Here is a 24,021-nt window from a genome sequence, read left to right as displayed (position 1 = left end):
TGGTTCCTTAGAAATGTAAATTTGTAAAGTCAATGTAAAACTGAAACTTCAAAAGTCAATTTTCATTGCTGCTGTTGTGCATTTCTATATCAAATTTTATTTACAGTGATTTACGTGAGTAAAAAATGGATTACACGATTTTCTAACATCTCCCTAAGTATGGGTTTGGATCTTAAGTAATTTACATTTTTCTTTTCCAAGTTGATTGTTATACTGGGCTAATGATTTCCTTCAAATTCCACTAATAAATCACAGATTCTCAGTGCTGGTATTCCATTGCTTTATTATTAAATGGCACCCTTTTCTAGTTTTTGGTTTTGCAAACCAGTGGAGTATTTAAAGTAAAATTTCAGAATCCCTTTTGGAGCTTTCGGTTGAGACCAGGCTCCTTGGAACCCTAGTGCTTTGGGAGTTCTGCTACTGCTGCAGTACCAAAAGTAGCTTCTTTGAATTTCGTTTGGGTTTTGTAGGGCTCCCCCGAGGCCCGAGAACTGGGAGAAGGGAAAGAGCTCATCGGTTTGTTTGAAGGCCGGCGGGCGGTGCAGGCAGCTTTTCCCAGACTCTCCCAGCTCCGGCTTTTCACGCATACCAGAAGAGCCGCTTTTTTCCTCCAGTGATTGAAACCATCTGGACTCCAGGGGGGTCACGTGTGTATGAGAAAATGACATAAAGTTTCAGACCCTGTTGTGCTTTGCTCCAGACCCAGACAACTCTTGGTCGGATGGTGCGGAGGTGAGGGCCGTCCAGTTTGGGGGCCAACTTGTCGTCCCTGCTGCCCCCGGCCCCCGCCTCCCTCACCCCTGTCCCCTACCCTCCCTCGCACACTCTCGGCGCGGCTTTCTCGCTGCCTCGGCGCCTCCGAGCGCTCCCCTCCGCCGGGCTCCAGCAGCCCACCCTCTCTGTCTTGGGTGGAGGCGCACATCCTCCACGCCCCCTCCACTCAAATCTGCGCTCCCTCCCCTCTCTCTCCCTGCAGCCCGGCCGCAGCCCGGGGCGCGGATGCCTGCCCGCCGCCCGCCCTCTCTGCAGGAGCGGCTCCTCCTCCGGGCCGCGCGGCTCCCGGCGAGACCCCATCCAGGCGCCGCGCCCGGCCCGGCTGGGGAACGCAGAGGTAAGCGCCTCCGGGCCGGGTGGCCCCGGTTCCCGCGTGCCGCGCCGGGTCCCGCCCCTGCCCTCCCAGCCCTTTTCCCTCTGCTCCCGACTCCCGGCCCCGGCGGCGGTGTCCAGCTCCGTGAGTACGCGCGTGGGGGCCGCCGCAGGCGCAGAGGAGCGGGGCTGGTGGGGTCCGCCCTCCCGGGCGGTCAGTAGCCGCCGGCTCTGCTTTCCGGCCCGGCGGGGGCCGCGCGGTTGGGGGTGGGGAACCTCGCGGCCAGAGTCCGGCGGTGAAGAGCTGCCTGGTGCCGAGCGGAGACCCGATCTCGGGACGTCCTGGGAGCTGGCTCTGCGCACCGCCTTGCCTCTCGGTGGCGGCATTCGAGCTCCTACCTGGAGCTGTTGCAGCTTGTATGCAGGCTCCTTGAAGAACGCGCGCGCACGCACACACACACACATACACACGCACAACACACACACACAGACACACACACGGAACTCAAACAAAGGAAAATTAACTTTGCATGCTATTACTGCAGCAAGTTAAACTATGTTTATTTGTGGATGGTTCACTTTTTGCCCTTGTGCAGACACGCACTAAGTATTAAAGGGTCCACACTCTAGTCAACGTTTATGGCACCTTATCCAATAATTTAGTAACTGAGTAGAGTTCAAGAGACAATGTTTTCAAGTGTTTCTAAAGAGGGCTTATTGCATTTTCCTGGGATCTTTATATGAAAGTAGTTGATGATTAATATGAATAAAATAACTTCTTCATTAAGTGAGAAAATTTGCCTTAGTACAGCCTTAGTCCAGCTCTTGCTTTTATTACCAACCAGGTGTTTCTGCTGTTTGGATAGCAGGGTCTTGGGAATGGCAAAGAGGTCATTATCCCATCTGCAAGACTGTTTTCAGCTACCTCTTAGGTGCACACACTGCAACTGGCCATTTTGGGATGGGGCCACAGGATTAAAACCCAAAGGGCTGCATTGTTTTGTTTTAATATTTTTCAGAAGGTGAATCCCTTAATTGATTTTTTTTTTTTTGCCAGAATTAGGGGTTTCTAAAGGGTTAGACGTAATCTGGGGTCCAGAAAGCTAATCCAAGATAGAGACTGAATTGTTCTCAGCCTATCTCCCTTGCTGAATTAAGGACCGCACAAGGCCAGAACTCAAGAAGAGCCTGTTGAATGCATGAAGTGAAGGCTTCTTAAATTCTGCTGGTCTGGCAGAGAGTTCCTAGGTGACTAACATAGATGTAACCCTCCTTTTTATTTATCTGGCATATGTTTTTTATTTAAAAATTTCTTTTTTTTTCGAGACGGAGTCTCTCTCTGTCCCTGGAGTGCAGTGGCGCAATCTCGGCTCACTGCAACCCCCGCCTCCTGGGTTCAAGCAATTCTCCTGCCTCAGCCTCCCGAGTAGCTGGGATTATAGGCGCCTGCCACTACGTCTGGCTAATTTTTGTATTTTTAGTAGAGATGGGGTTCCCCATGTTGGCCAGGCTGGTCTCAAAGTCCTGATTTGAGGTGATCCACCCGCCTGGGCCTCCCAAAGTGCTGGAATTACAGGCGTGAGCCACTGGGCCCAGGCTATCTGGCAAATATTACCTTTGGAAAAACTCCCCAAGATAGGGGGAAGAAAAATTGTTCAAGTGTATGTATGGGAAATGTTATCCCCTAATTGGGCCAGAAGGGCACCCATTTTGGTAGCAACTCCAAGGCAACTCTTACCTTAAAAGTATTTTTTTACTGAACGCTTAGATTGGATTGGCTTGGTAATTAGGGAAATCCTTGGTCTTGAGTTTGTGGACTCCTTGGGGAAAGAGAAGTGACATTTGAGTGAAGGATAATTTCAGATCAATTGGCTTAGAACAGGAATGTCCAATCTTTTGGCTTCCCGGGGTCACACTGGAAGAAGAATCGTCTGGGGCCGCATGTAAAATACACTAACTCTAAGGATAGCTGATGAGCTTAAAATAAATCGCATAAAAAATCATAATATTTTTAAAAGTTTACGAATTTGTGTTGGGCCACACTCAAAGCCGTCCTGGGCGGCCCATGGGCCGCAGGTTGGACAAACTTGGCTTAGAATCTAAGAATTATAAAGCTCAAGGAGAAAATGATTCTGAGGCAGGGCGGTTTCATAGAAGAGGGGAGAGCCTTGAAGCAAAGTATGCTTCTGAAACTGGTGGAGAGTTGCGGGGGAAAGCGTTCAAGAGAATGGAGAGCAGACCATTTGGACTGGACCTAGCGAGAAAAGTAATAGCATCTGCTCTATGCCACCTGCCAGCTCTCTCTTTCATCCTTCAGTGTTGTGACATAGGTATTGTTGTTCTTGTTTTAAAGATGAGGGAATTCTTGTTTTTAAAAAGACAAGATCAAAAAGATACGTAACCGACTTGGGATGACACAAGTGGTAAAGTGGCAGAGCTGGAATTCCAATGCCTGGCTCTCAGACTAACATGGGTGCTTTCACATCTGCCTTCTCCAAAGAGCAGTGGGAGGTCCAGTGGAAGCCGAACTATGGTCAGGTTGAATTCTGGCTCAAGGGCTGGAACTTTATCCTGTAGACATTGTTTAGGTTTTAAAGATTTTTGAGAAAAGGAGCTATGGGTAAAGCAGTGATTTTAGAAGATTAAGGTGAGTGACATCTATGTACAGGAATGTGACATGCTCATCACAAGTCATGTGCAAGTCATAATTCCTAATGAGGAGGTTCAAAAAGGAAATGTAGCCAGGATATCTGGGTGTTTCAATTCCTGTCTCACTTACTGTACCCTGCAGCGAGTAGCTTGGTTCACTGGGTAAAGAGCTAGTTGCAGTGACCACGGGGCCGCTCTGAATCAGGAAAGAGCTGAATCTTACCAGGCATATGCTGAAATGGAATGTGTATGTGGATCAGTGCCACTGCTGGTTTGTCCTTTATGTTCCCCTATGTTTCGCAATGCTTTGGTTTTTTTCTTTCATGACTACCCTGAGAGGTAGATCAATGTTGTAATTTGTTTAAAACCTTTTCCTCGCCCTAAACATCTTATGTAAGTTGATGTGCCTTTTCCTCTCATATTCTCTTATTTCTTAAAAATGCTGAATTTTGGCCAGGTGCTGTGGCTCACACCTGTAATCCCAGCATTTTGGGAGGCAGAGGCAGGCAGATTGCTTGAGCTCAGGAGTTGGAGACCAGCCTGGGCAACATGGTGAAACCCTGTCTCTACAAAAAATACAAAAATTAATCATGCATGGTGGCATGTGCCTGTGGTCCCAACTATTCAGGAGGCTAAGGTGGGAGGATCGATCACTTGAGCCCAGGAGGTTGAGGCTGCAGTAAGCCATGATCATGCCACTGCACTGCAGCCTGAGTGGCAGAGTGAGACCCTGTCTCAAAAAAAAAAAAAAAAAAAAAAAAGCTGAATTTTAAAACTTGGTACTAGTAAGGTAAAAGTGAATTTAGATTACCTTTCTTAATTATGAGAAAGATTAACATAAAATGTACATTTATTTCACTTTGTGTTATGGAGGAAAAACAGGAGGCCTTTGTAGAGTTCCTGCGTGGGGATTTAGAAGGGATAGGAAAGCCAGGATTTAGAGATGTGCAAAGGTCTTCCTACCCCTCCACATTTCTTACCAGTTAATCGTATTGTTCATGTATACAGCTTATGGAGCTTATAAGGACATTGGACACCCACATTTATAGCCAGGCCCTTCGATTCTCGGCAGATAATGGGCTCAGGAAGGGCAGCAGTGGGTGGAGACATTTTACTAGAATTAGTCTGCCGCTTTGAATACAATCTGGATTTCTTGCTATTTCTTGTGCAACCTGTACGCCGTTTCCTCTGAACTTGCTAGTGCTCTGGAGACTTGGTTGTTTGGCCAAGGAATATCCCCTAGCAGGAGGGCTCACTAAGGAGGGGCAGCTTGACAGGCAGAAAAGTGACGTTTGTCAACTAAAGAAGTTTTCTTTTAATTAATGTTAGAGTCACCCATGGTTTTTTGTCAAATAAAAAATGCGAAATCAAAATATGATCTCAGTTCTCCACACCCATTTTTACCTTTAAGAGCCTCTCACACCTTGGAGAGCTTGCCTTACTGAATGGGGTTTTGATAGGTGAAATTATCACCAGGACCTCTACATGGGTCAGGATATGACTCAGTTTGGGTTTTGGACCTCTGAGGAATGTGACCCCTCTTAGTGTAGGGGATTTGGAGCACAAACACCTGGGTTAAAGTTCCAGCTTTGCCATTTATTCAGAAGTTCCTGGAATTTGATGTTTGAGAGATCTCTGAGCTCAGTTTTCCTAGTTCTTCTAGATCAGGGTAATCCCTTAGGGCCAGATAGAGGTGGTCACACCCTGATTAGCACCTTGGTTCCTTCTCCCAGTTTGTATTTTGTGTCACCTGAAAGTCATTTTATTTTCTCTGTAGCCTCTGGTTATAGGTTATGTGGTCATTCCTCCAGAGAATGGCAAAGCTCATTGTTGGTTGGGGATCATTTGGTATGTCTTCCTGGGAGAATGCTCTTGAACCTAGTTTTGAGAGTTGGGGCCTCAAGAAGAGACTTTGGCAATGCACTTATTTAAATGTCAGAAATGTTTGGTTGCATTTTTGATGCATTGCTTACATAGTTAATGTTTTTGTATTTGGTACTTGTCATTTTAATAATTTATTAAACAGGTGATTTAGGTTTTCTAAGATAGCTAAGAGCTTAGAAAAATAGGACTGCAGGTCGGGTGCGGTGGCTCACGCCTGTAATCCCAGCACTTTGGGAGGCCAAGGCAGGCGGATCACAAGGTCAGGAGGTCAAGACCATCCTGGCTAACACGGTGAAACCCGTCTCTACTAAAAATACAAAAAATTAGCTGGGCGTGGTGGCGGGCACCTGTAGTCCCAGCTGCTGGGGAGGCTGTGGCAGGAGAATGGCATGAACCCGGGAGGCGGAGGTTGCAGTGAGCCGAGATCGCGCCACTGCACTCCAGCCTGGGCGACAGAGCGAGACTCCGTCTCAAAATAAAAGAAAAAAAAAGAAAAAGAAAAATAGGGCTGCAATATCCTCTTTAAAAATAGTCTAAATTATTTTTTAGTGGGGATGGCATTTGGACAATTCCCCAGGACTGGAATATCCCTTTGATACTCAGATGTAATCTGCTAGTATGGTAGAACTTTGACTCTTTTGACCTCCTCCACCTCCAAATATCCTTAAATCTTTCTGAAGAGATTTACTCTCTCTTAAAGAGATCTCACAATTTCCCTGGGAAACACTTTCTAAGGAAGGTTTCCAGATTGATGATCACAGATTATCTCCTTGTAGTTAGCTTAAGTTTTCTTTTAATGTTTCCTACTTTTACTGTTTTCCTATCCCTCTTCAATGCACAGATGTTCACAGAGTGAACAAATTGTCTTTCCTGGACTCCAAAGGCAGCTACCAAATGTACAGACTGTCCCATCTGTACCCATCCTTTCCTTCCCTTCCTCTGGCTAAACAAGCTGAGCTTTCTCTGTTTTCCTTAACAAGTCTCTCTTTTTAGACCTATGATTATACTTGTTGCTTTGTGTTTTGTTTTATGCAGGAAGTTCATATCAGATATGTTGGCAATTAGAGCTTTCAAACTGGAAGGAGCCTTTTGGAGTAAAATATATATATTTTTTTCTATCAGCATAAGTAATTGTGGAATATATGTAAACTCTGGAGATGATCTTTTAAAAAAAATTACCATCAAAAGAATTTTACTCAAGTCCTTTAAGGGCTTAAGAAGAATCCAGCCTTTGCGAGATTGCACTAAAAGTAACAGATTAGCCCAATTAAGGCCTATCTAGAAGTCTGGGAATCATTTGTTTAAACTGGAATTTAGGATCTCCATGCAAATATGATAGAAATAATCTGCTTAACCCTTTGTTAGTAGCATTAGAAATAAGCCCCTTTTTATGGGACTCTTAATGATAAAAGGTCATAGTAATTAGAATATGCTGGGAATTTGTCCCTGTTTGTTAATGTTTTGGAAACTCCTTTGAGTAGGCAAGGGTCACTTTGGGTGGCTTTTTTCTTTCTTTGATGTGAAGTTGGGATCTTGGATGTAAATTTAGCCAAGGACAAGTTTGAATCTAGATTTTTTAAATTTTTTCCGTCTTGTTCCATTCTTCCTTTTGGAGGCGGCTAACTAGAGTGGGGTAAAAAGTGCCTTTAATCAGAGTCAGTGTCCTGAGACTGTCAGACACTGGTCTCTGGGAAGTGCTCTGTATCACTATCATTTATATACTTTTCCTTTCTTGTGTCCTACAGTTTTTGAATATCTCCTGCGGAAAAAGCACTGGGGTGTGTACAGGCATCTGTTTATTCTCTTATTATCTTTCTTCAGTGAATATGCTTAATGTTAGGGGTTTGATGAATCAATGAGTGGATGAAGTTAAGAAATTAGATGGAGGCCAGGCCTGGTGGCTAACACCTGTTATCCCAGCACTTTGGGAGGCCAAACTGGGAGGATTGCTTGAAGCCAGGAGTTTGAGACCTGCCTGGGCAACACAGTGAGACTCTGTCTCTACGAAAAAAATACAAAAATTAGCCGAGTGTGGAGGTGCGTGTCTGTGGTCCCAGCTAAATGGTGGGCTGAGATGGGAGGACTGCTTGATCCTGGGAGGTCAAGGCTGCAGGGAGCCGAGATTGTGTCACTGCACTCCAGCCTGAGCAACAGAGCGAGCCCCTGTCTGAAAATAACAACAACAGCAAAAGAAATTGGATGGGAAATTAGTTTTGGATATGAGTGTTGGGTACCTCCTGATCCAAATGTTGCTGTTGGGAAGCAACTGTTTTTACAACACTCTGGTCTCTGGGAGCTGAGATGACCTCTGTTAAGGCTCAACGTGTGGGGATATATTTTCTAGTGAGTAAACAGGGCCTAGTCAGTTATTTTTTCTATTAGTCATGTTGGATTACATTTTCTGTTGCCGGGAACTCTAGTTAGCATAATATCCCCTTGAATTAGGAAGTGCCACTCAGTAGCTGTCTTTCTCCAGGACTGCCTGGAGAAGCTTTTCTTGAAAGTCTGGTCTTGCCTCTTGAGCCAGGGATGGGTGCATTCTAAGTACTTAGGCCCAAAAGGCTTCTTCTACTGGGTCCAAGTCCCAGGGGAACGGAAATTCTCTTGAAAATCGTATAATTGTATGGGAGGGGAATCACAGCTTTGTACTTTTCAGTAGTCACTCGAATCTGTACATAGATACCTGGAGATAAAGAAAACCCAACTTGCAAATGAGTATTTGGTGCTGTGGGTTAACATGGAAAAAGGGCACTTAAGGTCAAAGTGTATTAATTGAATCCTTCATGTCCAGTTAATCAGCTGTATCAGTTGTGAGGATTCCGTTTTGCTATTTTTCCCCCATTTGTGTATTGACAGGTCACTCTTTTGAATTAGAATAGCACTCAGGACCACAGTGTTTGCATAGGAAGTGGCGTAAGAGGCAGGCCGGGCGCAGTGGCTGACGCCTGTAATCCCAGCACTTTAGGAGGCCGAGGCGAGCGGATCTCAAGGTCAGGAGATAGAGACCATCCTGGCTAATATGGTGAAACCCCTTCTCTACTAAAAATACAAAAAAATTAGCCAGGCGTGGCAGTGTGCATTGTGCCTGTAGTCCCAGCTGCTGGGGAGGCTGAGGCAGGAGAATGGTGTGAACCTGGGAGGTGGAGCTTGCAGTGAGCCGAGATCGTGCCACTGCACTCCAGCCTGGGTGACAGAGCAAGACTCGGTCTCAAAAAAAAAAAAAAAAAAGAAAGTGGCGTTAAGAGTCATGGGGCGTGGGTAGAGGCCACTTTATATCTTGTTGCAGAGGGCCATTTAAAACTTTTTTTAATTAGTTAATTAATTTACTTACTTATTTTTAGAGACGGGGTCCCCCTATGTTGCCCAGGCAGGTCTCGAACTCCCAGGCTCAAGCAATCCTCCCACTTTTGCCTCCCAAAATGGTAGGATTAAAGATGGACCATTTTTAAAAGCTCCATGAGTAGCTCAGTGATCAGAATTAGCTAGAAACAGCTCTGCCAAAAGGTATTGGCAAAATAACATCTAGCAGCCTTTGTCTATTTCAGGTTAGGTTTGTGCAAGAAAGCCAATTTGGGAGCAGTATGATGTGCCCAGCTCTGTCTACATTTGAGTCGCCTACATAGTTCCCATGTATTTGTCACTATTTCTGGTCCCTGGAGGGCTGGGGTAGATCTCAGGATATGAGGCTCAGACTTGGTTGAAGCCACATCAAGAGCTGTGGTCCTGGTGGGTCAGCGTTATTTTCTGCAGCTTATCACCCAGGCTAGGCGTGTGGGAGCATGGGTGGGTAGGACAGGGAAGAAAAACAGAAGACCAGATAGTTCTGTGGAAACTGAATAAATAAGTGAAAAAGTTGGCCAGGCACTGTGGCACTCGCCTGTAATCCCAGCACTCTGGGAGCCCATGGCAGGTGGATCTCTTGAGCTCAGGAGTTTGAGACCAGCCTGGGCAACATGGTAAACCCCTATCTCTACAAAAATTGGAAAAATTAGGCAGGCACAGTGGCACACACCTGTGGTCCTAGCTACTCAGGAGGCTGAGATGGGAGGATCACCTGAGGTGATCACCTGAGGTTGAGATTGCAGTGAGTCGAGACTGTGGCACTGACCTCCAGCCTGGATGACAGAGTGAGACCCTGTCTCAAAAAAAAAAAAAAAAAAAGAGTGAAAAAGTTAATCTTTTTCCCCTCACTGACTTGGACCTTTGTTCTGTTGGAAACCCTTATCACTTGAGGTCATTTTATTTATGTACTTATTTTTAAATGTTTCATTATTATTATATTTTAAAAATATGTATTTTTTATTTCAATCGCTTTTGTGGTACAAGTGGTTTTTGATTATATGGATGAATTGTGTCTGAAATTTTAGTGCACCAGTCACCTGAGTAGTATACATGGTACCCAATATGTAGTCTTTGTAACCCTTCATCTCCCCTCCCTCCCTCCCTTCCTCCCCCTTCTGTGTCTCCATAATCCATTATACCACTCGATATGCCTTTGCATACCCATAGCTTAGCTCCCACCTATAAGTGAGAACATACAGTATTTGGTTTTGCATTCCTGTGTTACTTCACTTAGAATAATGGCCTCCAGCTCCATCCAAGTTGCTGCAAAAGACATTATTTCATTCTTTTTTTATGGCTGAGTAGTATTCCATGGTGTATACATACCACATTTTTTAATCACTCATTGGTTGATGGGCACTTAGGTTGGTTCCGTATCTTTACTGTTGTGAATTGTGCTGCGATAAACATATGTGTGCAAGTATCTTTTTGATACAATGACTCATCCTTTGAGTAGATACCCAGTAGTGCAATTGCTGGATTGAATGGTAGATCTATTTTTAGTTATTTGAGAAATCTCCATACTGTTTTCCACAGAGGTTGTACTAATTTATATTCCCACCAGCAGTGTATAAGCGTTTGCTTTTCACCACATCCATGTCAAGATCTATTGTTTTTTGACTTTTTAGTAATGGCTAGTCTGGCTGGAGTAAGGTAGAGTATTTCATTGTGGTTTTAATTTGCATCTCCCTAATGATTCGTTATGTTGAGCATTTTTTTTCATATATTTCGTGGCTATTTGTATATCTTCTTTTCAGAAATGTTTATTCATATCATTTGCTCAGTTTTTGATGGGATTGTTTTTTTCTTGCTGAATTATTTGAGTTCCTTGCAGATTCTAGGTATTTGTTGTTTGTCAGATGCATAATTTGCAAATATTTTCTCCCATTCTGTGGGTTGTCTGTTTAATGGTTATTTCTTTTGCTGTGCAGAAGCCTTTTAGTTTAATTAGTTCCCATTTATTTATTTATTTTTGTTGTTACATTCGCTTTTGGGGTCTTAGTCATAAATTCTTTGTCTCACCCAATGTCCAGAAGAGTTTTTCCTAAGTTTTCTTTTAGAATTTTTATGGTTTCATGTCTTAGATCTAAATCTTTGATCCATCTCGAGTTAATTTTTGTATATGGTGAGTGATAGGGATCCAGTTTCATTCTTCTGCGTGTGGCTAGCCAGTTTTCCCAGCACCATTTATTGAATAGGGTATCTTTTCCCAGTTTATGTTTTTGTTTGCTTTGTTGAAGATTAGTTGGTTGTAAGTATTTGGCTTATTTCTGGGTTCTCTATTCTGTTTCACTGGTCTGTGTATCTACATTTATACCAGTACCATTGCTGTTCTGTTACTATAGCCTTGCAGTATAAGTCAGGTAACGTGATGTCTACAGATTTCTTCTTTTTGCTCAGGATTGCTTTGGCTATTTGGGCTCCTTTTTGGTTCCATATGAATTTTAGAATTGTTTTTTCTAATATTTTCGAAAATGATGTTAGTATTTGGATAGGAATTGCATTGAATCTGTAGATTGCTTTGGGTAGTATGCTCATTTTCATGATATTGATTCTTTGATTTCATGAGCATGGGGTGTATTTCTATTTGTTTGTGTCACCTGTGGTTTCTTTCAGCAGCGTTTTGTAGTTCTCCTTGTAGTGCTCTTTCACCTTCTTAGTTAAGTATATTACTAGGTATTTTATTTGTTTTTGAAGGTATTAAAAAGGATTGAGTTATTGATTTGATTCTCATCTTGGTGGTTGTTGGTATATAGCAGTGCTACTGATTTGTGTACGTTGATTTTGTAACCTGAGACTTTACTGAATTCATTTATCAAATCTAGGAGTCTTTTGGAGGATCTAGGCATCTTTTAGGGTTTTCTAAGTGTACAATCATATCATTAGCAAACAGAGATAGTTTGACTTCCTGTTTTCCAATTTGGATGCCCTTTATTTCTTTCTCTTGCTTGATTGTTCTGGCTAGGACTTCCTAAGGTCATTTTATAAATATTCATAGTAACTAGTTGAAGGCACTGAGATTCCTGTACCTTGGCGGGAAGAACCCTGCTGGATGATTCTCTAGGTGTTTATTTGGGTTATGCCCATTTTCTTTCCCTCTTTTCTTCCTAAGTTTTGATGCTCCTGTTTTTCTGGGAATATTTTGGCTTCATTGTTTAGGCTTTTTTAAGGGCCATGGGGAATTCTGGGGACAGGGGCAGGTGTGACATGTTGCTAGGTATGGGAGGTTTTTACAGCTTGAGAAATTTCCAGGAAAGAAGAGACAGAAAACTTTGTTCACAAAGCATGTGGACAGGAAGTCAGGTGGGAAAATGGCATGGCAGATGGTGTAACTTCTTTGGTCAGCATGCCTGTCTCTGCGAAGATGGGACTGATAGGGTAGTGGGGGTAGTGGGGCAGTGCTGAGGATATAACTTATAATTCACATTATTCCTTGAAGAGAAGATGGTTCTTTTTTTTAAAAGGAAGTATAATGCCTTACATTGATTTCTTTGAAATATACATGATATAATCCATGAATGAGTATTTGCAAAACACGTGGCCGGGTGCGGTGGCTCACGCCTGTAATCCCAGCACTTTGGGAGGCCGAGGCGGGTGGATCACGAGGTCAGGAGATTGAGACCATCCTGGCTAACATGGTGAAACCCCGTCTCTACTAAAAAATACAAAAAATTAGCCGGGCGCGATGGCGGGCGCCTGTAGTCCCAGCTACTCGGGAGGCTGAGGCAGGAGAATGGCGTGAACCCGGGAGGCGGAGCTTGCAGTGAGCCGAGATCACGCCACTGCACTCCAGCCTGGGCGACAGAGGGAGACTCTGTCTCAAAAAAAAACAAAAACAAAAAACAAAAAACAAACAAAAAAAACACGTTAGTGTTTATCTAACCCTATGCCAAGCCTGGTAGTAGATATACAATACAACTGAGGGAAAATGATAACCTGAACTTAGAACATATAATTGTTACCTAAAGAATGATATAAAGCAGTACATCATCAAGCTCTAAATTTTGAGTTACTGATACATACAGGGGGTTTGGAACCCCAGACAAGGTTTAGGACGTGCAGGCTTATGGCAAATCTTGGGCCAAATGGAGGCCTTTGGAGCTTTTGGAGCGCCCAAGGGCTCAGTCTTCAGCCTTTTTCTTGTCTCTGTCTTCACTTTTCTTAGGTGATCCCCTGGCTTTGAAGTACTAGCATTTATGGAATGTTTACTGTCTGCCAGAGGCTGTTGTAAGGGTTTTATGTGCACTAATCTAGCCTTCCAGACAACCTTATAATATAGGTACTTTTATTATCCTTGCTTAAAGGTGTAGAAACTGAGGCAAGAGATGGACTTTCTTGAGCTCACACAGCTTATAAGCTGGAGAGCCAGGAAATAACCTAGTTTGGGTGACCAGCCAAGCCCTCGACTGGTTCAGAATAGCCATCCTCAGCTGGTCCTGGCTCCTCTGCTCCTGTCTTTGCAGTCTCTTCTCCACATAGCAATGAGAATATATATATTTTTTACCCTCATATGGAATGCTATCACACTTAGAAGTAGAATGCACATTTACTACCAAGTTCTTGTGTGGTCTAAGCCCCAGCTTTCCCATCTGCTCCTGCCTTCCTCCCATCTCTTCTGTCTCATGGCCTTTGCCTGCTCCTAGGATGCTCTTCTCCTTGAATATTGCTGGTTTGTCACCCAGTTCATTTGAGTGTGGGCTCGAGTGTGCCACCTCAGGGAGGCCTTCTCTGCCCATCCTATGTAAAACTGCTCCGAGTCACTCTTTAATCCCCTCCTTTCTTTTTCTTCCTAAAATTATATTACATATTTCTGTGTTTTTCCTGTCTGCTTTCCCAAATAAATAAACTCCATGAAGTTAGGGACTTGATCCATTTGTTTACTGATATCTTTACTTTTTAGAATAGGACGTGGAAGGTTTTCTTTAAATATTTGTTAAATAAATGACTAAATGGTATCTTTTGCATTCATTTGCTGTTCATGACTTCACTTGGGTAAAAATAGTGGAGAGGAAAGGGAGGTACAGGTGATAACTACAGGCTGGGTCCTAACTGGTTTTATGTTTATTACCAAGGCTTTGCTATCATAACATGGCCAAGAAAATGCTCAAAAATCTTGGTTGAATCTTGGTTGAATGCACTGTGTAATTTGTTCTGGATTCCACACAGAGGGGACAGAATAGTGTGGGCTGAAGTGCTCAGAGAAATTTCTTGGAGGACCTGCAGACTTTGAAGGAGAGATTGGATTTGGTCGAGCATATAGGAATCGAAGAATACTTTTTTTTAAAGGTGGAAGGGCTATAGGGTGAACTAGTCCAATCTTTCTGTTTATAGACAGGAAACTGAGCCCAGAGAGGTGCAGGACCTGCCCAAAGGCACACAACCGGTTGATGTCAGAACCACGTCTGGCATCCAGGTGTTTTGACTCCTAATTTAGTTCCCTTTCTTCTACACAGTGCTGCCTTCAGAATCCAGGAGGACTCTGGGGGTTGGGGAGTAACTAGGGGCAGCATGAGCAAAGGCCCAGAGGCAGAAAAGATGTTGCCTTGTATGGGCTGGAAATAGGTGGTCCTATTGGAATCAGCAGGTTTATAAAGGAGCCCATCGGAGACAGACCAGGCTGAATCAGATCCTCTGGGATCTTGAATGTCATCTTGAAGACTTTGAGTTTGGAATGAGTGGGAGGCATGTGAAAATGCTTTGACTATTGTTCTGTCTTTCTCTACAGGGATGGTGACAGAATGGATAGTATAGAAAATGGATTGGAATTGAGGAGGAAACTAGAAGCTAAGAGGAGTTAGGAGGCCCTTGTAACAATCCAGGTATTATTGCTAAGGGCCTAGTATCATTTTAGTTATTTCTGTTTCTGTTTTTAGAGATTTGTGGTGGTTTTTGGAGAAGATGACATAAAATTATCAGGCAATATGTGTATACTCAGCTTTCTAATAGAGTTTGGGGATAAGAAGGAGGAGACCTGGTATTTTGCCTTAATTCTGTATGCGGCTATAAATGACATTTTAGTATCCAGATGATAATTCTTCTAAGAAACCTGGGCCAGGTTAGGACAGGAGGGACAGAAGATAACATTATACTGGTGTGAAAATAGTGATGGGGCTAAGTGCAGTGGCTCATACCTGTAATCCCAGTGCTTTGGCAGACTGAGGCAGGAGAATTGCTTGAGCACAGGAGTTCTAGACCAGCCTGGGTTACATGGTGAGACCCTGTCTCTGCAAAAAGTAAAAAATTAGCTGGGCATGGTGGCACACATCTGTAGTCCTAGCTACTCGGGAGGCTGAGGTGGGAGGATTGCTTGAGGCCAGGAGTTCAAGGCTGCAGGGAGCCATTATTGCACCACTGCACTCTAGCCTGGGTGACAGTCAAGACCTGTCTGAAGAAAGAAAGAAAAAAAAAGAAAATAGTGATAGAGTGAGGAGAGACTGAAGGAACAGACGGAAATGAATGGGAGCAGCTGCCCAGAGAGGGCCTGGGCCTGCCTTTCCGTCAGGGGAACTGCCCAATATAGTGGTTGGGGAGTCAGGCATCCAGGGACTTCCAACCAACCTTGCACATTTTTTTTTGGACACGTGTGACCAGTGGAAGTAAAACCTGTCTCCTGGGCCCACAAATGCTTTAGACGGATAAGTTGTGCTCAAGCCTAGGCCCATTCAGGTAGTCCACATATGTTTTCAACCAGAGCTGATGAGAACAGATTGATACAGCCTGTACCAGGCCGGTGAATTGGCAGTGTATGATACTTTAAAAATTTTTCCATACCCAGAAATCTTTTTCCATCTCTAACAAAAAACTTTGAAAGTCAGCATAAAAGTGAGAACACAGACTTTTAAATAATATCTTCTACTGGATCTGAAAGTTTTGGATGCAAGAAAAAAATTCTGGATCATTTAACATTCAATGGATATTTATTGAGGAGCACTTCTTAAACACCAGATACTGTGCTGGGTACTAGAGCTTCAGTCTTTTGATCATATTGCATCAAATGTTATTAATGGAACATTAACATTTGATTCTATTTCATGTTAAGCTCTTTTAGCCCCAAAGGTTATACAGCTTGGTCCATAAACCTTCAGTTGGTTCAGCCTGTTCACTTATGTTTGTGTTCAGTTGTTGAATGTTTATGTGTAACAGGCAACATATGTTGGGTGCTCAGACAGTTTTGAAGATGAACAAGAATTGGAGAGGGTTCTCCAGTTCTCTAGCTGGTTGACTGGAATTTACCAGGTAGATCTGGCAGCTGTCTAGTTTGCTGGGATTCCTCCCAGAGGAGAGTATAGTCAGCAGCAATGTATCCCCTTTCCTCATTCTGTTTGGATTGGGCCCTTCCCTTTGCCCTTTACACCTTCTCCCTAATCCCTGTCTTTAAATTTGAGACAAATGAAAATTAGCTCCTTTGTATTAAGTTTGGGCAGCTCCATCAGGACAGCACTTCCCTGATGATGCCCTAAAGTTAGAAACCCTTCCAGGAGAATCTCTGTTGCCATGTAATCCCAAAGAAGAGCCTTCTCGGCGTGCTGTTTCCTTCTTTCTATGAAAGTTGCTTTTGCCTACTGTGTGGATACAGGGTGCACAGCACTTGGTATTTCTCGGGCTCTTTGCATCTGCCTGCTCCGTTGGCTCACTGTGGGGATGCTGGCAGGGGCATGGTGTCTTGTTTTCTTAGAATGAATGATGCAGATGAGCAGCCTCTCTAGATGATGGGAAAATTTAGCATGATCCATCATGATCCATCAGGCTAAATTTTCCCGTCATCTGGAGAGGCTGCTGCTCAGAATAAAAGAGAGGAACATAAGATGGGCGCCCAAGAGGAGTGCTTTATTGAGCCTTTAGATTGCCAGCCCAAGCGAGATAGTCTTCTCCTCCTTGCTTGGCATCTGGAGCCAGCTTGTACACTACACGTTTGAGGTTTGCTGTTCTCTTCTTTTCTTTTCTCTCTTCTCTTCCCTCCCCCTCCCTTCCCTTTTCTTTTCTTTTTTCTTTTCTTTCTTTTTCTTCTTTTGAGACAGAGTCTCCCTCTGTTGCCCAGGCTGGAGTGCAGTGGTGTGAACACAGCTCACTGTAGCCTCGACCTTCTGGGCTCAAGTGATCTTTCCACCTCAGCCTCTTGAATAGCTAGGACCACTATGTGGGCCACTATGCCTGGCTAATTTTTTCAAAAAATTTTTTTTGTAGAGAAGCCGAGGCAGGCGGATCACTTGAGGCCAGGAGTTTGAGACTAGTCTGGCCAACCTGGCAAAACCCATCTCTACTAAAAATACAAAAATTAGCTGGGCGTGGTGGCACAGGCCTGTAATCCCAGCTACCCAGGAGGCTAAGGCATGAGAATCAGTTGAACCTGGGTGGCAGAGGTTGCAGTGAGTCGAGATCATGCCTTTGCACTCCAGCCTGGGTGGCAGAGTGAGACTCTTGTCTGGAAAAAGAAAAATAATTTATAGAGATAGAGTCCCGTCATGTTACCCAGGCTGGTCTTGAACTCCTAGGCTCAAGTGATCCTCCCACCTTGGCCTCTCAAAGTGTTGGAATTACAGGCATGAGCCATCATACCCAGTGGCTGCTACTTTTTTTGTGTCTGTGAGCTCCTTTAATAGAAAACTACAGAATAGAAATTATTTCCAACTTTCAACTTTAAATTGGCTCTTTTAGGCCAGGCACTGTGGCTCACGTCTATAATCTCAACACTTTGGGAGGCCGACGCAGGTGGATCACTTGAGGTCAGGAGTTTGAGATCAGCCTGGCCAACATGGTGAAACCCTGTCTCTAGTGAAAATACAAAAATTAGCTGGTCATGGTGGTGCACGCCTGTAATCTCAGCTACTTGGGAGGCTGAGGCAGGAGAATTGCTTGAACCCGGGAGGTGGAGGTTGCAGTGAGCTGAGATTGTGCTGTTGTACTCTAGCCTGGGTAACAGAGCGAGACCCTGTCTCAAATAAATAAATACATACATAAATAAATAGGTTCTTTTAAAAATGTAATATATGGCCAGGCATGGTGGTTCACACCTGTAATCCCAGCACTTTGGGAGGCCAAGGCAGGAGGATTGCTTGAGGCCAGGACTTCAATACCAGCCTAGGCAACAAAGTGAGATCCTGTCTCTACAAAAATAAATAAATAAATAAATAAAAAATTAACTGGGCATGGTGGCATTCACCTGTAATCCCAGCACTTTGGGAGGCCAAGGCAGGAGGATTGCTTGAGGCCAGGACTTCAATACCAGCCTAGGCAACAAAGTGAGATCCTGTCTCTACAAAAAAAAAAAAAAAATTAACTGGGCATGGTGGCATTCACCTGTAATCCCAGCACTTTGGGAGGCTGAAGGGGGAGGATTGCTTGAGCCCAAGAGTTCAAGGGTGCAGTGAGCTGTGATTGTGCCATTGCAGTTGAGCCTGAGCGACAGAGTGAGACCTTATCTCTAAAAAAAAATTAAAAATATAGTGTTTGCTTTGCAGTACATTCTAAAAAAATAAAAACCTCACTTTCCCAACACCCAGAGAAAAATCTTAGTCCTCTCCTTTCTAGGTCTTTCTCTACGCATACGGATGTACATATTTATATTCTTTTTCTACCAAAGTAAGATTATACTATATATACTGTTTTTTATTCTATCTTATTTTTCAATTACGTTCACTTTTCTAATTCAGTAACTTTTTATTTTAACTAATACTCAGACCATATTCAGATTTCCCCATAGTCTTAGTCCATTCAGGATGCTATAACAAAATACTTTAGGCCAGGTAATTTGTGAACAACAAAAATGTATTGCTCACAGTTCTGGAAGCTGGAAAGCCCAAGATTTGGTGTTTGGAGAGGGCCTGCTCTTCATAGGTAGGACCTTCTGGCTATGTCCTCACTTGTCAGCGGAGGCTAACAGGCTCCCTCAAGCGTCTTTCTTTTCTTTTCTGTTTTTTGAGATGGAGTTTTGTGCTCTTGTCGCCCAGGCTGTAGTGCAATGGTGCGATCTCAGCTCACTGCAACCTCCACCTCCCGAGTTCAAGAGATTCTCCTGCCTCAGCCTCCCAAGTAGCTGGGATTACAGGTGCGTGCCACCACGCCCGGCTAATTTTTGTATTTTTAGTAGGGACGGGGTTTACCATGTTGGCCAGGCCGGTCTCGAACTTCTGACCTCAGGTGATCCACCCGCCTCATCCTCCCTAAGTGCTGGGATTACAGGCGTGAGCCACCGCGCCTGGCCGAAGCTTCTTTCATAAAGACAGCAATCTTGCTTATGAGGACAGAGCCCTGGTGATCTAATCACCTCCCAAAGGCCCCACCTCTTAATACCATCACCTTGGGGTTAGATTTTCACATGAATTTTAATCACGAAGTTTCATTAGCAGTCACACTCATAAAAGCTTATCAGTCCCACCTCCCAAATGTGTCATGAATCGTCCTTCTCCTTACTGTCTTGCTGCCTCCAATCCAGCCAAAGTCTTGACCCTCTTTTGCCAGAATGCAGCTTTCATTTCTCAGAGTGCTGCCTCAGGGTGTTCAGTCTTCTAGGCTGCTGAACAAATGAGCTTTCTAGAATAGTTTAATTATGATACTTCTTTGCTAAAAGCTCTTTGCTTTCTTATTGAGGAGTAACACAGTAAAGTACGCAAATTTTAAATGTATAGCTTAATGGATTTCAACATTTGCATACATTGTTATAACCACCACTCCGATCAAGATGTGGAACATTTCTGGCATCTCAGAAGGTCACCTGATGCCTCTTCCCAGACAGTATCCACATTCCTATCCCAATTACTCTTCTGTTATCATTTGTTTTTTCTTTTCTCTTATTTACTTGTTTATTTACTATGTTTGTAAAGACAAAGTCTTGCTATGTTTCCCAGGCTGGTCTCAATCTCTTGGTCTCAAGCCATCTTCCTGTGCCTTGGCCTCCCAAAGTGTTGGGATTATAGGCCACTGAACCTGGCCTGTTTTACCTTTTTTTGATCCTCATATTAATGAACCACGAAAGCTCTTTATTGATTCTTCTTTGACAGGATAATTCCACCCTTTAACGTGACATTCAGAAGTCTTTGTGATCTGGCTTTTACTTCAGTCCTCCACTTGCACCCTGCCCTTCTGCCACGCCGAAATTGCATGTAGCTTGTCAACATAGTAGGCGCTTTCATTTTTTGCACTTGATAGTCTCTTGCCCTCCTCACTTTATTCTTTGGCAAATTCATCCTTCAAAACTCAGCTCCAGGCAGAATCAAGGCCTTCTCTGCTCTCCAGAAGCAGCAACTGTTATAGGGAGTTGCTTTTATACCTATAACGTTTTTCTCCTCTACTGGTGGCTTTGGGCTTTCAGGAGCCCAGGGATGATGGGGCATTTCCCCCCTAATTAGTTAGTTGAATTTCATACAAGTAATTCATGGTCTTTCTAGAAAAATTGGAAAATAGGAAAAAGATCACCCACAATCCTACTACACAGAGATAATTAGTGTTTATATATATACCAAAATATATATGAATACTTTAAAACAAATAAAAAAATATTCACAAAATACTAAATATTTGATCTACTTTAATCTCCTGTTATTGTTTAGTTTGTCCCCCCCATGTATTTAAACTATTACAGAAATGCTATGGTGAATATCCTTATACCCATATTTTAGTGCAGTTCCTTGATTATTTTGGGGATTCCTAGAAGTAAAAGGGATGAACATTTTTAAGGACTTTTGATGTGCTTAGCCAAATTGCCCTCCAGAAAGTCTTTAACCTGTGTACACTGTACACTTCTACTAGCGTGAGCGAGAGTTCCTGTTTCCAGCCATTCTTGCCAAACTAAAAAGAATGAAGATAATCGATATTTGCAAATCTGATAAGATAAAAATGGTATTGCATTTCTGTTTTGATTTCCATTTCTTGGATTGCTATGGAGCTTGAATATTTTCTCATATATTTAATGGCCGTTTAATCTCTATTTCTTTTATGATTTACATGTTTTTGTTATTTTATTTTTAAATTGACAAATAATTGTATATATTTATGATGTACAATGTGCTGTTTTGATTTATATATATATATTTAGAATGACTAAGTCATGCTCATTAACATACATTACCTTACATACCTATGTTTTTTTGAGGGTGAGAACAGTTAAAATCTACACTATTAGTAATTTTCAAGTATGTGATGTATTGTTATTAACTATAGTTGCCATGATGTGCAGTAGATCTCTTGAACTTATTTATTCCTCCTATCTCTCTGAAATTTTGTGTTCTTTGACCAACATCACCCCAATCCCTTCATCCCCTAGCCTCTGGTAAAATGGTTATTTTACCCTCTGTTTCTATGAGTTCAACTTTTCTAGATTTGGCATATAAGTGAGATCATGTGGTGTTTCTCTTTCTGTGCCTGGCTTATTTCATTTAACATAGTGTCCTCAGGTTCATCCATGTTGTAGGAAGTGACAAGATTTCCTTCTTTTTTTATAGCTGAATAGTATTCCATTGTGTGTATATAAACCACATTTTCTTTTTTTATTCATCTGTTGATAGACACTCAGGTTGACTCCATATCTTGGCCATTATGAATAATGCTGCAATGAACATGGAAGTGCAGATAGCTCTTTGACATACTGATTTCATATCCTTTGGATATATGCTCAGTAGTGAGATTGCTGGATCATATGATAGTTCTATTTTTAATTTGTTGAGAAATCTCCATGCTGTTTTCCAGAATGGCTGTACCACTTTATATTCCTGTCAACCTCCACATTCCCTCCAACACTTGTTATCTTTTGTCGTTTTGGTGGTAGCCATTCTAATAGGTGTGAGTGTTATCTCGGTGTAGTTTTAATTTGCATTTCCCTGATGATTAGTGATGTTGAACATTTTTTCATATACCTGTTGGCCATTTGTATATCTTCTTCTGAAAAACGTCTGTTCAGGTCCTTTGCCCATTTTTAAATAAGTTGTTTTCTTACTGTTGAGTTGATTCCTTACATATTTTGGGTATTAACCCCTTATCAGATCAAGCAGTTTTTTATTTTATTTAATGCATTTTACCAACTTTTAAAATATTAAGAACAACTCATATATACTACATATGTTTTTCACAGTTTGTCTTTTAACTTTGTTTTCCACATACAAAAATTTTTAGTAATTTAATGTGAAATTTATCAGTTTTTGAGTGTGTGTGTGTGACTGGGTATCCCTCTGTCCTCCAAGCCAGAGTGAGGTGGCACGATCACAGCTCACTGCAGCCTTGACCTCCTGGGCTCAAGTGATCCTCCCACCTCAGCCTCCTGAGTAGCTGGGACTATGGGCACGTGCCACCACACCTGGCTAATTTTTGTATTTTTTCTAGAGACTGGGTTTCACCTTGTTGCGCAGGCTGGTCTTGAACTCCTGGGCTCAAGTGATCCACCTGCCTTGGCCTCCCAAAGTGTTGGAATTACAGGCATGAACCACAGCACCCAGCCTTATTGGTCTTTTCTTTTCTTTTCTTTTTTTTTTTTGAGATGGAGTCTCCCTCTGTCACCCAGGCTGGAGTACAGTGGGGCGATCTCAGCTCACTGCAACCTCTGCCTCTTGGATTCAAGCAATTCTCCTGCCTCAGCCGCCTGAGTAGCTGGGATTACAGGTGCCTGCCACCACACCTGGCTGATTTTTGTATCTTTAGTAGTGATGGGGTTTTACCATGTGGCCAGACTGGTTTTGAACTCCTGACCTCAAGTGATCTGCCCACCTTGGCCTCCCAAAGTGCTGGGATTACAGATATGAGCCACCATGCCTGGCCTTATCAGTCTCTTCAGTCTTTCTGTCGGTTTTTTTTTTTTTTTTTTTTTTTTTTTTTTTTTTTTTTTGAGACAGTCTAGCTCTGTCGCCTAGGCTGGAATGCAATGGTGTGATCTCGGCTCACGGCAACCTCCACCTCCCAGGTTCAAGTGATTCTCATGCCTCAGCCTCCTGAGTAGCTGGGATTACAGCCATCTGCCACCACACCTGGCAAATTTTTACGTTTTTAGTAGAGACAGGATTTCACCACGTTGGTCAGGCTGGTGTTGAACTCCTGACCTCAGGTTATCCACCCACCTTGGCCTCCCAAAGTGCTGGGATTACAGGTGTGAGCCAACATGCCCTGCCTGTAGTATTCTCTTCACCTTTGTATCCCTAGTGCCTAGCAGTGACTGTCTTATTTTAAGTGTTCGGTGAATATTTGCAGAATGGTGCAACCCTTGGGGGTCCATGGGTAGAATTTGAAGGGTCTGCAACTTGGATAGGAAAAAAAAATTACATCATTTTCATCCACCCCGATTGAAATTTAGTATTTCTTTTTTATTATGAATATAGGCAATAAAACAGCAGTAATGGCAGTACCTGTGATTTAGTCACCCATAGAAATCATGGATATTTCCCTGGATAAACCCTGGGTTAAGAATCTGCTTTACTGTTTTTTTTTTCTTGAGGCCATTTTATTTTTGTGTCAAATACCTAAGCAATACCTGGTACTCAGCAGATACCCAATAAATATTAATTTAAAAAACTTCTTATTTCAAAATATGCACAAAAGTCAGGAGAACTGATTCAGTATGTTGGCTATTATGAATAATGATAGCCATTGTTCCCATCTGTATAATGAACTCCATATATTCTTTATCTGCTTCAAATATTATTAACATTTTGCCAATTTTATCTTTCTCCTCCATTCCTGGACATTATGTTATTTACCCAATAATATTTTGGGAAGCATATTTGATAAGAACTTTAAAAATCTATAACCACTCTCTCACATTTAACCAAACTAACAATAATTCCTTAATATCATCTGTTATTCAGGCCATATTTAAATGTCCTCAGTTGTCTCAATGTTGTCTGGTATTTAAATGCTGGGCATGGTGGCACGTGCCTGCAGTCCTATTTTATTAATAATGTCTTTTTGACAATTGCTGTTTCGCTATTTAACATTTTATTATTATTTTTAATGGGAAATTGTTGATTTGGGTTCTTTGGTCTTATTTGTAAAACTTAAAACGTTTAAGTCTCATGTAAAGTTGTTCTTGGACATAATTTAAAGTGAAGTGTGTGATGGGTAAATTTCTTCAGGTATGATCAA

The 24,021-nt window shown here is 42.7% G+C and overlaps 1 protein-coding gene across 4 annotated transcripts in view; it reads left to right on the top strand.

Annotated features, from left to right (window-relative positions):
• The first annotated feature begins 649 nt into the window (after positions 1-649).
• DENND2B (DENN domain containing 2B) overlaps positions 650-24,021 on the top strand; it is a 178,087-nt gene continuing 154,715 nt past the window's right edge. For 2 of the 4 annotated variants that reach the window (XM_063608370.1, XM_034932101.3), the window contains exons 1-2: positions 650-732; positions 977-1,111. The gene's annotated coding sequence lies outside the window, so the exon portion shown is untranslated. Of the gene's footprint in view, positions 1,112-24,021 lie in introns of all 4 variants that reach the window. The other 2 variants (XM_063608369.1, XM_055094080.2) reach the window with 2 other exon arrangements.

The sequence above is a fragment of the Pan paniscus genome, chromosome 9, assembly GCF_029289425.2.
Source record: "Pan paniscus chromosome 9, NHGRI_mPanPan1-v2.0_pri, whole genome shotgun sequence".
NCBI lineage: Eukaryota > Metazoa > Chordata > Mammalia > Primates > Hominidae > Pan > Pan paniscus.
This window is presented reverse-complemented; position numbering and strand designations above follow the sequence as displayed.